Genomic DNA, 15,274 nt, shown 5'->3' on the forward strand with positions numbered 1-15,274 from the left:
TATGTTCATGTTCAAAGTAACTACAACGAAGGAACAAAGAAGATTGCATCTCCGAATGCGGAAGATTCTTTTGAAGATCTCGATCTTATGGGTTATGATAGGGATGAAATTCCACTGAATTTTGGAAGCAATGAGAGCCTTTTATCCAATGAAAACCTTGACTTGTTCTCTGACAGTATCAATGATGTTGCTCATCCAGCAATAGAGATACGGGAAACTAAAGTTGTTCTCGAGAACGTGCCTCCTACATCCAAGCAGATGGCTGATGATTCAACTCCTAAGGAGACAGTTTCAGGGATTTCTCCCCTTGTTAATTTTCTTCCTACCTCAGAGCCTCTTGTGAGTGATCCCATAACAACTATGAACTCCTCACCTCCTTCTAAAAGAAGAAGACTTGACCCAAGACCTGGTGTGTTGATATCTGAACCATCTCAAAGTCTCCCCATTCATCCAACATATGTTCTTACCGCTGACCCATCTGGACCAACTTTTGAAGGACCAAGCACCACATTTGAAGTTGGTGGTTCTTCTGTAGCAATAGATTTTTCTCCTCCTCAAGCTGATCATGATGCTTCCTCAGTGATGCTTCCTCAATTTTTAGCTAAAGAACAAAGCTCAGTGCCTTTTCCCAGAGCTAAAGGAATTTCTATCAGAGAAGGCCGCTCACGAGAATACAATCCTTCTATTGTTGAGCTTTAAAAGGAAATAAATGTGCTTAATCAAAAGAACATTGAGCTTGAGATTCAAGTGGCTGATCTTATGAGTGAAAATGCCAAGCTCAAGATTCATGTTTCTGATCTTGAAGAGGATAAGACTTTAAAGTCTAAACAGATCTCTGATCTTCAGATCCACTTTGGTCTCCTCACAGCTAGCTATTTTGATTTGAAAAGGAAGTTGAAAGAGGAACTTGGTGACATGTTTAATTCCTCTGTCGATGATTCAAGGATGTATCTGCCTTCTCAAGCTCCCCCGGTCGTGCCACCACCTGTACAAACATCACGAGTTGTGGATCGTTTTGATGTGGAACTAGTTCAAGCTCCCAAAGTCGTAGCTCTGAAGCATGCCAGATTGGACAAAGCAGTTGAGAAAGGTGAACTCTTGTTCAAAAGGAGCTCGGATCAAAATGCTCTTGGGATCAGCCCAAAATCACTGTCACAGATCTCTAAGAAAAATGTTTTAAAGACATCTATGGTGATAGTTCAGAAATTGTTTCATGGGACTTTCATGGTACTCTAAACTTGTGGCTCGCGAGACGCAAAAGTAGCAACACAGAATTATACAAAGATATTTATGATATCCATTCGTGGACCAGGGTTGATCTTTCAGAACTATCGAAAGCTTCTTTTGCAAATCCCTCTCAAAATCCCAAGGCAACACAATTCAAGCACTTTTTGGAAGATCAAGTGGTTAAGGGTTTTCCTTCAATGAAGACTGCAGAGTCTATCATCAAACTATACCCAAGTGTTCTTGATCCCAAAACTAATCTTCCTCTTTGGAATGTGATGTGGCCTGCTACAAGTCAAGTAAAACAGATTCCTATACTTCAGAATTATCCAGATGGATCTTTGTCATCCATGCATTACTGGGTTTTTGATGAAACTACAGCCTTCGCTGTCATAAAGCTTCAAGATGGATGTATTCGTTTATATGAAAAAGAGATCTATTTCAGTTTGCTAAAGAGTATACATCTATGGTTGCCGACATTATTAACAAAAGGGTGTGGAATGGGGTGATGGACGATTCAGATGTTCTGCTTGTCGAAAAGGACTAAGTCAAGCTAGCCCTAAACCAAGGGGGAGATTGAAGGGTCTGGTTTGTGGTATGGTCTAGGATTTCTATTGTATACGGTCCATTGAGTCATTTTGATGTATTTTGGGAGTGTTTGAGAGTTTATGGCCAGGATTGGTGTTTACGGCCGTAAACAGGTTTACAGCCATAAACCCAGTTTGCGGCCAGTGTCCCCTATATATAGGGCTTGTCTAGGTCATTTGTCAGGTTGTTCGTCTAAGTGTTTACGGCCAGGTGTATTCGAGTTTTACTAGACGTTTTAATATATAAAGGTGTGCAAGCTTGATTTAATTCTTCTTCTACTCCAATTCTTGTTACATTGATTGATTGATTGCTTGATCATTGGCTAAGATCCGTTATCAGGACCTTACAAACAGTTGGTATCAGAGAAGGAGACTGTGTAATCTATATGCATCTCTTCTGTTTGTTGAGTTATTAGGATTTCCGTTAATATATGATCTTGTTTAGTTGTCTTTATTGTGCTTCTGACGGCTTACAATGATCTTTATATTAACCTATTATCTGTTTTAGTTTACACATCTGATTCATAACAGGTATCAAAGAAATCAACATCATGCAGCACGATGATTGTCACATTAACTCCTTGAATATCTTAAGTAGTATTGGTCTAGGATTTCTATTGTATACGGTCCATTGAGTCATTTTGATGTATTTTGGGAGTGTTTGAGAGTTTACGGCCAGGATTGGTATTTACGGCCGTAAACAGGTTTACAGCCGTAAACCCAGTTTGCGGCCAGTGTCCCCTATATATAGGGCTTGTCTAGGTCATTTGTCAGGTTTGTTCATCTAAGTGTTTACGGCCAGGTGTATTCTAGTTTTACTAGACGTTTTAATATATAAATGTGTGCAAGCTTGATTTAATTCTTCTACTCCAATTCTTGTTACATTGATTGATTGATTGCTTGATCATTGGCTAAGATCCGTTATCAGGACCTTACAAACAGTTGGTATCAGAGAAGGAGAGTGTGTAATCTATATGTATCTCTTATGTTTATTGAGTTATTAGGGTTTCCGTTAATATATGCTCTTGTTTAGTTGTTTTTTTTGTGATTCTGACGGCTTACAATGATCTTTATATTAACCTATTATCTGTTTTAGTTTACACATCTGATTCATAACAGGTATTAAAGAAATCAACATCATGCAACACGATGATTCTCACATTAACTCCTTGAATATCTCAAGTAGTATTAGCTCACCTAAAAGGATCCCAATTCTTTTCCCTCATGAATAAGAAGTTTGGGCTCTTCACTTTGAAGATAATGTTCTTGGTTTAGACAACATTGGTTATCTAATATGGGAAGCCATTACTCTTGCTCCGTTTGTTCATACTGAAACCAAAAGAACTATCAAAACTTAGAAAGAATACAACCAACTGCTTCTTGACGAGAAGGATGTTTCTCGGGACGAGAAAGAGAAACTAATTAGCAACGTCAAAGCAATGAGGATCATCAGATTCGCTTCAGAGTCTAATACCTTCCGTTCAGTTAGCTCATGTGATATTGTGAAAGCTATCTGGGAAAGGCTCAATGAATTTTACTCCACCGACGCGGATCTTGAGCATTTTACACAAACACTTATGCTTTCAGAGTTTGGTGCTTTCGCACAGAATCCATAAGAGAATCTGAGCTAGACATCCAATTGCTACAATCATCTTCTCAGCAGGATGACGAAACAAGGTATTGGACGAGAGGTGATCGAGCAAAAGCTTACTTTTACGAATGGGCTTAGATCTGAGTGGATGGCAATTGTTTTTACAGTTAAAGCGCATGAGCAGTTTAAAAGCTATTCTTTAGCTAAGCTGGTTGGAATTCTTAAGGCACATCAAAGCGAGGTGTCGAAAGAAGCGAAAGTTGTTTCTGGTATGTGGTCTCTAGCACTTGTCGCAAAAGGCAAGACTGTTGCAGAGGATGAGTTTTAGTCTATTCATTCTGAGTGTGATCTTACAAATGAGGAGTTTGCTTTAATGGTCTCAAATCCCAAAACGTTCACAAGGAAGAAATTCCCATCAAACAAGAATCGAAACTGGCAGGGCAGCTACAGCTCCAAAAGGGTGAAAGATGAGAACGAAAGCGCTTCTCAAAAGGAGGATGAAAAGAAAGAAAAGAAACTTGTGGGTGATTCTAGCTATGACTGCAATTATTTTCATGGAAAAAATCATTTTGCCATGGAATGCATGCTAAGAAGGTTAAATGAAAAGTAGGAAGGAGAAGATGATGAAGCCTACTGTCACAACCCGAAACCGATGGCGGAAACGTTCTGGGGCGGAGGACGTCATGTAAAGTATCACAACCAATGTACATAGTAAGCGTAGTAAACACAACCATTACATTACATATAAGTATTTACATTTGTTTGAAAGTAAAGTTATACATGATTATAGATATATATACATCCATAATGAACAAAAGTACAAACGAGACTGCTAAAATGCTTCGTCTTTTCCAAAATATCGCGGTGTACCTGTCTAATGAGGACCTGAGAATACAAGCAGTTTTGAAAATATCAGCATAAAGCTGGTGAGTTCATAAGCCGATTGTTTTCTGAAAATTAACAAGTTTCCTTTAGTTTTCTGAAACAGTTGTTATCCAAGAAAATCCCATATTTTCTTATAAGTAAAGTTTGGTTATCCGTTTGTTACACAATCTAGTTAAAAACAGTTTGTTATCCCAGGAAAAACCCTTATTTTCCTTAAACGTTGGTGTTTGGTTATTGGTTCGGAATGCAATGTACTAGTATCTACCATACTTGTAGTATTAAGATAAGTATTCTGAAAGCCTGATTATCCTATATACGAATGTCGAATATCTACTATACTTAACATAAATTTTATTTTCGAAACTCTAATTTTGCTCAGAGGAATATATTAATAGACGAAATTTCGAAACTTTGGTGACACTCAGAGACGTACACTAGTTGTATTTTCGAAGTTCTGGAGACATCCCAAGGCGTGTTTTTGACATATTTTCGAAACTCTGGTGACACTCAAAGACGTACATTAGCTGTATTTTCGAAGGTCTGGTGACATCCAAAGCCGTATTTTAGACTTGTTTTCGAAACTCTAGTGATACTCAAAGACGTACATTAGCTGTATTTTCGAAGTTCTGGTGCCATCCAAAGGCATGTTTTATTAGTAATAATCCTAATTTATGATTAGCATTAATCCTTCGTAAATTATAAAATATAACATAAATTAAAACATTTTATAATGAGATCTACAATTAATCTGAAAGCTAACTCTGCAAGTTAAACGGTTGGTCAATACGGTTTCAGTGTTAAAAGCATACGGAATATGAAACAATTCAAAAGAAATAATAAGTTTGAGTACAAGATTTCCTTGTACTTTTGCTTGTATTCCCCCTGAAAACATTGAACAACACGAAAAAAGGTGTAGGGGTATGAACTCACCAGTCGAGAAATGTGCCGATTAGGATGCTAAGTATCAGTTCAGGGCTTGAACACACGCGAGGTTCCTATATAATATGAAGAGATACATAATTGTATCTAATTAGACACTGAACTACTAATTAATTAAGAATATACACTCCGAGGAGCGAAAACACTTCGATTCAAGTGTTAGGAGTGGTGCAGGTTGCTTATAAGGAGGTGAAAGGCCTAGATATGGAGTTGGCTCTTAAAGAGTAAACTCCTAAAGGAGATTACGGTCCATAGACCATATCCCCATGAGTTTATGGCTGTAAACTCATGGGTGGTGTTTTCTTGGTTGCTTAATGGTCTTACAACACTTGAGGGATGATGCTAGGTTTAGTTCTTAGGCATGGGAAGTGAATTGACCAACACATGGACCATTTTAAGGAGTTTATGACTGTAAACAAGGAGTTTACGGCCATAAACTCTCGTGTACCCTTTCTTATGTGCTTTAATGGTCCTAAGTTAAGAATAAGTGGTTCTAGTCCAAAGTACAAGCCATAGATGGAAGTTAGGGCATCATTTGACCACTTTATAGGAGTTTACGGCCTAGGAACCATTCCTTGTGGGGTTTACGGCCGTAATCTCATAAGGAGGTGGTTTCTCTCATGTTCAAGGTCCCTAACACAATAAAGGTTGGTTCTAGACATTATTTCAAGGAATAGGAGGTGTTTAAGGGGCGTCTTAACACCTTTAAAGGTGTTTATGGTATATGAATGAGGGTTTACGATCCAAGCATGTTCTTGGGCCGTAAACTCATGTTTACTCCTCAAATGGTAAGATTTTGGTTCCTTAAATCCATTCATGCAAGCCCCTAAGTCATATCTAAGCACTAGAAGTGATTTGGAAGGGTTTTGGGGCTCAAAAGTTAACGGAAAAATTGGAATACAAACGGGTTTTTTTAACGGAAATAGGTTACAGTGACGGAAAAATTTTCGGATTGTCACATTATCCCCCCGTTAGAGGGAATTTCGTCCCGAAATTTAGAATTAAGATATAAATCATGGATTTGGAAAGAGATGCAGATATTTCTATTTCATCGAGTCTTCACGTTCCCAAGTGAACTCGGGTCCCCGCTCGGCATTCCAGCGAAACTTCACTATCGGGATACAACTTTATTTTGTACGTTTGATCTCTCGATCCATGATTTTGATTAGTTCTTCTACGAAGTTCCGACTTTCGTTGATTTCAATCTCATCAAGAGGGATTCATGAGGGTTTCATCGGAAAGACGCTTTTTAAGATTTAAGACATGGAAGACAGGGTGGATGTTGCTAAACTCTTGAAGTAGTCGAAGTTTGTAGTCTACGGGACCGATTCTAGCGAGGATTTCGAAAGGTCCTATGTACCTCGGGTTAAGTTTTCCGTGCTTTCAAAGTGTATCATGCCTTTCCAGGGTAAGACCTTCAACAGGACACAATCTCCAACAAAAGGGGTACACCTTTCTGTGTCAGAGTGGTTAAGGGTTTGGCGATTCTGGAAAATTTTTGGATGAACCTGCGATAGTAGCCAGCGAGACCCAAGAATTGACGGATTTCTGTGGGTGTCTTCGGTGCCGACCAATTCTCTATTGCCTTGATTTTGGACGGTTCTACATGTATACCCTCCTCGCTTACCACATGACCAACGAAAGCTATCTTCCAAATCCAGAATTTGCACTTGGAGAATTCTATGTACCGCTTCTCTGATCTAAGAGTTTCCAACACTATCCTCAAGTGTTGTTTGTGATCCTCTTCTCTTCTGGAGTAGACAAGTATGTCGTCAGTGAACACGATGAGGAACTTGTCTAGAAAAGGGTCGACACACCCGGTTCATCAAGTCCGTGAACACAACCGGTGCATTGGTTAGACCGAAGGGCATCACTACAAACTCGTAGTGACCATATTGAGTCCTGAATGCTATCTTGGAAACATCATTCTCATGAACTCATAGCTGATGGTACCCTGAGTAAGGTCTATCTTCGAGAAATAACTAGCTCCCTAAAGTTGATCGAAAAGGTTGTTTATTCGAAGAAGAGGATATTAGTTTTTTGACGGTCAACTTATTCAATTCGCGGTAGTTTATACATATCCGAAAGGATCCATCCTTCTTCTTCACAAACAATACTGGGGCTCCTTAGGGTGAGGAACTCGGTCTGATGAACCCTTTACTAAGTAGCTCATTGAGCTAACTAGATAACTCCTACATTTCTGCTGGGGTTAAGCGATAGGGAGATTTGGCTACAGGATTTTCTCCAGGAATTAGGTCGATGCGAAACTCGACTTGACGTTCGGGAGGAATTCCCGGGAGCTCTTGGGGAAAGACATCAGGAAAGTTACAGACTTCGGGGACGCTCTCGAGGTCTTTAATTTCCTGTTTCTCGTTGAATACATGAGCCAGGAATGCGTAACACTCCTTTCGCAAGAGCTTTTGAGCTTTGGTGCATGAAATGATGCGAAGGTTGGAACTGAGTTTATCGTCGTATATCACGAGATTCTGGCTAGAAGGAAGATTTAGACGGATGGCTTTTCATAACAAAGGACATCAGCATGTTTGGGGCTCAACCAATCAATGCCAATGATAACATCAAAGTTCTTATGGAAACTGGCATTAGGTCGATGGGAATGGAATGATCGTTCTGGGTAAGGGTACATCCTAATTATATCGTTAGTGTTCTTTTTCTCACCGTTAGCCATCTCGACGGTAAACGTTTTGGTTACTAGTTGAGGACTATGTTTTAGAAAATGTTTGAATGAATAGCTAACATATTTTCTTTCAGCATCAGAATCGAAAAGGATTGCAAGCATAAGAGTTGTCGAGGAGGAACATACCTGTGGCAGCGGTGAGATCGGCGACTGCCGCATCTCGTCCCATAGTTAAAACTCTCCCGGTGTTTCCATTTGTTGCTGCCTTGGGGCAGTTTTGCTTGAAATGCCTGACTTCACCGCAACCGTAGCAGGCCTGAATGACACCCGCTCCGGAAGCTTGATTGGTTGATTGGGTTGGTGTTCTGCAGTTTCGCGCATGATGACACCCCTGGCCACAGTTTTTGCAAAACTTCTCACAACATGGGCCAGGAATACGATGGTAGTAACTGCACCTGTTGCACCACGGGAGGGTACCAGTATATCCATTGGTAGGTGCTTGAGCTGAGGAACCAACGACAAAAATAGCAGTAGGGGTAGTAGCAGCGTGGACTGCCACTGTTTGCTGTTTCTTTGAGGACTTCTACGAAGACTGACTCTTCTTCTTCTTCCAAAATTTTCTTTTCTCACCACTCTTCTCTGTCGGTTTAGGAGTGGTGGCTGCTTCCTCAAGGTCATCACTATGGTCAATCAGAGTTTGCGCTAGGCATTTGGCGCTATGGTAGGTGTCTGGCTTCGTAGCCAAGACGTTTCCCTTGGTTGGATGGGTCAACCCCCAGATGAACCTCTAAATCTTTTTTCTTTTCGGGGTAACTATACCCGGACAAAGAAGCACCAAGTCATCGAATCTGGAAGTGTAAGTGGCGATATCAGAACCCTTCATATTTAGGTTCCAGAGTTCATGCTCTAGCTTCTGCATTTCGCCCCGCGGGCAGTACTCTGCAAGCAGAAGTTCATTCATGATCTCCCAACCCATAGCATTGGCTACAAGTAGGGTTAAGGATTTGACTCGGCCATTCCACCAAGTCAGGGCTTTATCGGCGAACGTGTAGGCGACAAACTTCACCTTATCAGTTTCAGAGCAGGCACAGATTTCGAAAATAGATTCGATTTTCTCGAACCATCGAGTTAGGGCAATGACACCTCCAGTGCCATTGAAGGGCGTGGGTTTCACGTTCATAAAGTCATTGTAGGAACACTCCTTCCGGTGTCCCTGGCTACCTTCTATGTTTTGAGGATGAGTACCACCTCCTTGCCCACCTGAACCACCGGGGTTCATTTGCGACATGGCAGCTGCCACAACAGCAGTAACAACTGCTTGGAACATGGCTGGATCAAATGGAGGGGGAGGTGGTGGCGGAGGAGGATTGTTATTCTTTGAGCTGGGTCCTTTCCTTGGAGGCATCTTGATCTAAAATGATCAGGAAAGAGAGGATGGTAAGTCCTCTTAATTGAATCAAGAGTTATGGAACAAGAGATATCTCATTATGGCATATATAGAGTCCTTCTTAAGCGATAAAACAGGAAAGAGCTATCAAAGCGGGTAAACTATCGCTAAGGAAAGAATGAGTAGCAACACTTGGAATGAATTTCAACACGCAATCGGCTTTGGCTAAACTACTCCCATAGTATTTTATGTTTCGCTGCGATGATGACTCATCGTTTGGATGTTAGATAAGTTTTAGGCATGTTGCACACCACAGTCACTCCCAAGCACATGTTGGCCGTGTCTCGAATGAATATAGTTAATCAGGCTATATTGACCCTAGACACAACTACATAACTTCCCAGCTTTAATCGCAGTGCACAACACCCAATTACTTATGTTTTGTTCTACTCGAGGTTACGGTATCTGACGTTTAGGTATTTTTGTATACTTTTGAAAAATACTTATATTTTAAAGTATACTTTTAGTTCAGAGCACTTCGGCCCCTTAGTGTTTATATTCTTATACCATGTATGGTTTGGTATACTTAGTTCACTATAAACAAGGGCTCTGATATCAATCTGTCACACCCCGAAACCGATGGCGGAAATGTTCCGAGGCAGAGGACGTCATGTAAAGTATCACAACCAATGTACATAGTAAGCGTAGTAAACACAACCATTACATTACACAAAAGTATTTACATTTGTTTGAAAGTAAAGTTATACATGATTATAGATATATATACATCCAAAATGAACAAAAGTACAGACGAGACTGCTAAAATGCTCCGTCTTTTCCAAAAGATAGCGGTGTACCTGTCTAATGAGGACCTGAGAGTACAAGCAGTTTTGAAAATATCAGCATAAAGCTGGTGAGTTCATAAGAGGTTTGTTTTCTGAAAATGAACAAGTTTCCTATAGTTTTCTGAAACAGTTGTTATCCAAGAAAATCCCATATTTTCTTATCAGTAAGGTTTGGTTATCCATTTGTTACACAATCTAGTTAAGAACGGTTTGTTATCCCAGAAAAAACCCTTACTTTCCTTAAACGTTGGTGTTTGGTTATTGGTTCGGAATGCAATGTACTAGTATCTACCATACTTGTAGTATTAAGATAAGTATTCTGAAAGCCTGGTTATCCTATATACGAATACGATGGAACGCAAGTCAAATTTAGGTCAAAATATAACTTTCCTAAAATTTTATTTGGGTTAAATAAAGTAGTAGGAATTGTATTAAGGTTTTCATACATATAAAGAACCCTAAAATCCGAGTTATAACGAAAAAGTTATGACCAACCGAAGATTCTCGGCAAAACCGGCAATACTAATAGGCGTAAAATGTGAAGTTTCATTACAATAGTTTTTAGCCTTAGGTATCTAAATAAAAGTTTTAGATATCATTAAACCGTAAACGTACATAAAAAGAACGTCCAAATCTGACTTCGTATGAGGAAGTTGTGATTTTTCTAAGTTACAGATATAACAGTAGACAACTAAAAACTCGAAATAGAGATCGAGAGACTTTTAGCCGACACAATCTAAATGAGAATCGAAGGGCTCAACAATACTAGCGCAACGGTAAAAAGTCTGACGAAAACGGACGTCGGATGAAGAAGTTATGGAACTTTAACGGACTTTTCCTATCCCGACATATTAAAATATTATATTAAAAATAAATCAAGATTTGCCGACGGAGTCTAAACAAAAGTTGTAGACCGTAGTCTCACCTACGCGTGGATATAAAGAACGTCAAAAACGGAGTTCGTATGAGGAAGATATGAATATTTGAATTTACTAAATAATTAAAATATAAATTTAATTAAAAATTCGGTATTATCCGAAGGAGGAGTCATCAGACCAATCCATATTACGCCCAGCGTACTCGGATGCTCGGCCTTAATCCGTTCACGTCGCTCCAATGCTTCGACCGAGGATGCGCTCATACATGACGCATGAGTACGCCCCGCGTACTCTCGTACGCCCAGCGTACCGAGTTCCTCCAGCCACTATAAAAGCGATGCGAGGGTGCCGGCCATTTTTGCTCATTTCCTTCCTTCCTCGCGCCGAAGCTCTGCGTTTCAACCCTCGGAGCCATCCCAAAGTCCCGGTTTTCATATCCAAGTTTGGAATGAAGTTTTACGCTCCCGAGATTCCCGAGATTCCCGAGAATCTCGAAAGATCCGCTTTCTCGAGTAGAAGTTCTACTCGGTTTTCGTCTCGCTTTCTTCAATCAATCAAGTGAGTTCATACCCCTATAATCCACACTTGTAAATGTTTTATTAATGTTTTTATATGCTTTTAAGGGGGGGGGGGGGGGAATACAAGTAAAACACACGATAACTATCGTGTGTTATGTAAAGTTTTATTATACACTTTTTATGAACGGAATCATATGTGATTTATAACTATTATGAGGAAACTTTCGTATGCAAAATACATCATGATAACATCATATCTTTTGAAATGAAAAATGTTGTTATATATGTATCAATCAAACACTCTACTTATACTGTATGTATATGTGTCCATCTTAGGCACTACAAAAATTATACTTTTCATAACAAGTGAGCATTTTACTAGGGATTACTATACAAACGAGACACACTTTTAGAAAACTATAATAGGTATAGTTTTACGAGAACATCACGAACTTTTAAAACAAGAAATACTATTTCAAGGAGATACATTCATATACAAGAACAAACGAACATTTTCATAGGTACTTCAAATAGTTTTCACAAACGTTTTTACATGTTGAAACACTTTTAGAAACTGTCTTACAAACTGTAGGTTTCCTTTTTGAATATGTTATAGTTGTGCTTCAAACAAAGGTTTTTCTCACACTTAAACTGTTTTGTCAAACGCTTTTCGAATCGATTTATAAACTGACATCAAGTCATAAATTCTTATTTATTAAACTTTTCAAAGGTTTTACAAAACCTCTTTTATGCTTTTATATTATAAATTGCATGCCACTATATGTATAGTTATATAAGAAATTTTTAAAAGACTTAGGAAGGCTATTCACCCTGTTTCCTTTTCCTCGATTTGGATGTGGTCTGGTGGGATATCGGGTACTCGTCTGAAGGTTGTTTAAATATTAGTTATATATCATGTGTACATACATAGTCATAAATGTTCCATCAGTTAATTCAGTTTCGATACTCTTGGGTAGCAAGGGTGTATAAACCTACTTGGACACTCATCAATTACATTCTAGTAAACTATTATAGGAATAGTTTAGGGTATACAAAACATTATCCCTATTACAAGAAATTACACCAGATTTAGTTCATTCATGAGTCTAGACTACATGCTATATGAAGGGATGCTCTTACAGAGATTCCTCTTACATGGATATATTTATAGGGATACTCTTACAGAGATTCCGCTTACATGAATACGTTTACAGAGATTCCGCTTACATGAATACGTTTACATAGATACGCTTAGATGAGTACATTTACGTACATAATATATGATGAGTTACTATTACATATTATATGGGTAGATACTGTTATATAGTTCTCCTTCTTATCTTTACCTTGTGATAAAATCACATAATCGACGAGATAGATTGGACTTTATATCCTAGTACCAAAGGATACTTTGAGGGACTAACCATCCCTATAGCCACTGTTAGCTACAGAGGATAATGACACATCTACGGATGTCTATGTTTGATACCATTACAGGTATACTTAAGGGACTAACTATTCCTAAACCCGGCTGTTAGCAACAGAGGTAAATGCACATCTACGGATGTCTACGGTTGATCCGTTTATGGCGAGTTTCCACGCCGTGTGTATCTTAGTACCAAAGGATACAACATAAGTTATTATATTATTACTTTTATAGTTTTATCATAATAATTAAACAGGGAAAAACTGTCACATTTTCAAGTGGTGCGTACTTTCAAAACAGTCTGATCTTGGTAGAAGACTACTTTCAAAATGGTCGGATCTTGGTAGAAGACTACTTTTTATACTAGTAGGAAATATGGGATTTTCAAGGGATTTTATACTTATACTAAATGTTTCATCAAACATTCACCAGTCTTTCATAAACAACTTTTCAAAACAATAACATTAAAATACTTATGAATTCACCAGCTTTATTGCTGATACTCGCTTTCAAAATAACTTGTATTCTCAGGTTACAAATAGACAGGTGTCGATGCAAGGTTTAGAGAAAACGGAGCAGTCAAGACTCGTCTTTTATTTTGATTAGTTATCATGTTGTCTTGTACTATCAAAGAACACACTTGTAATCAAAATTATACTATTATTGCAATGGATGATGTTGTTGCTTGTTTACTACTTTACATTTGTTGTGATACATTACATGACGTCCTCCGCCCCAGAACGTTTCCGCCATTCTTGGTTTTGGGGTGTGACAGATTGGTATCAGAGGATTGTTTATAGCGAATTAAGTATATCAACCCATAAAAGATATACTTACTATAACTACAATGGGATTAAAAATGCTCTGACCAAGAGTTTATACTTTTAAATAATAAAATATTTAATTAAGTATACGTGCCTGCATTCATACTAAAATCAGTGTCACAATGACAAGAACAAAAGTATTACGATTGTTGAATATCACAAGTAAGCTTGGGGATGTATGGTCAGTCCTGGGAATGGCATAGCCTGATCAACTTTGCTGGTCCGAGGAGTGATTAGCATATGCCCAAGAATGGTTGTGATGTGATAACAAGTCTAAAAACTTACCAACACTACCACAATGAGAACATTATAACAGAACCTAAGTCTAAAATACTATAGGAGTATTTTGTATTACTATAATTACTTACTTGAGAACTAAAAAGAATTTTCATTACTAAGTTGATGGTTGCTAAGTGGATATACTAAGGTTATAAATAACTAGGATGTCATAGACTTAGAATCTGTGAAATTCTGCTTTACCCCGGTTCCTTGCGAATTTGGAGTGGAGTTCACTTATTTGAAAGCCTATCCTGTTTTGATTACATATAACTGGTATGCACTTTGAAAATAATGAAGTAACTAATGAAGATTATCTAATAATTATCTAGATAGTTCGTCTAATAATTATTTCTTTACCCAAATTCTCGTGTAGATAACATGGCTAGACTCCATCCCCACGGCAACCCGTACCTCCCGAACAAAGGCAGTGCTGGATGGTTCAGAGAAGAACCAGAGAATGATCATCCACTCCCTTTTGAATGATCACCATGTTGAAGACCTTTCAGATGATGATAACTCCGAACCCGAGGATGAGAACCTACCCCCAGTAGCTCCCAATTCAAACCCTAACCCTCGTCCAACTCTTCATGGCCCGTCACCTCCTTGGGTAGAATGCTTGGAAACATGGAGCGAAGAGCAAGATCAACCTATGCCGTTTAATGGATACCGAAGCTTCTACCACTCAAGCGAAGGAATCTTAGCTGACAGAGTTCTACAAATCCTAATCCGTAGAGTTGCCCGAAACGAAATTCAGGGCAGGACGACTTTTCAACATATCGAAGAGGTTAATGCCAATGCAAGAATGCATACCATTCGCACCAATCGCCTTGATCAGAAGTGAGAGATCTGAGAGAAACCATGAGACCCTGCTGCAAGCACTAGCTGAAACCCAAGCCGAAGTTATAGAGCTCCAAGTACGCCAGAGGGTGTACGAGAGATACCTGCTGGATATGGATCGTCAACTAACCGAACTAAGGGTTCACCACAGGGGTGACCATCGCCAGTAGGAGATACCTTACTTCATTCCTTGTTTTAAAGAACCGTGTTCCTGTCTATGTTATGTGTAGTATTTTCTATGAAACTATCTTGTACTGTAAGTACGTGTGGTTAGGTCTTTATGATGTCAAGAACTATCTCCTATGGATATGATGTAAGACCTTTTACAAGGTCATTTTCCCGAACTTTTATGTCATGAATATCAAAGATAATGATAGTCGGCTAACTTCTGTGTCATTCTTTATTCAAGTACTCTTATC

Source organism: Lactuca serriola, chromosome 4, assembly GCF_051521515.1.
Source record: "Lactuca serriola cultivar US96UC23 chromosome 4, Lser_US96UC23_V15, whole genome shotgun sequence".
Taxonomy (NCBI): Eukaryota; Viridiplantae; Streptophyta; class Magnoliopsida; order Asterales; family Asteraceae; genus Lactuca; species Lactuca serriola.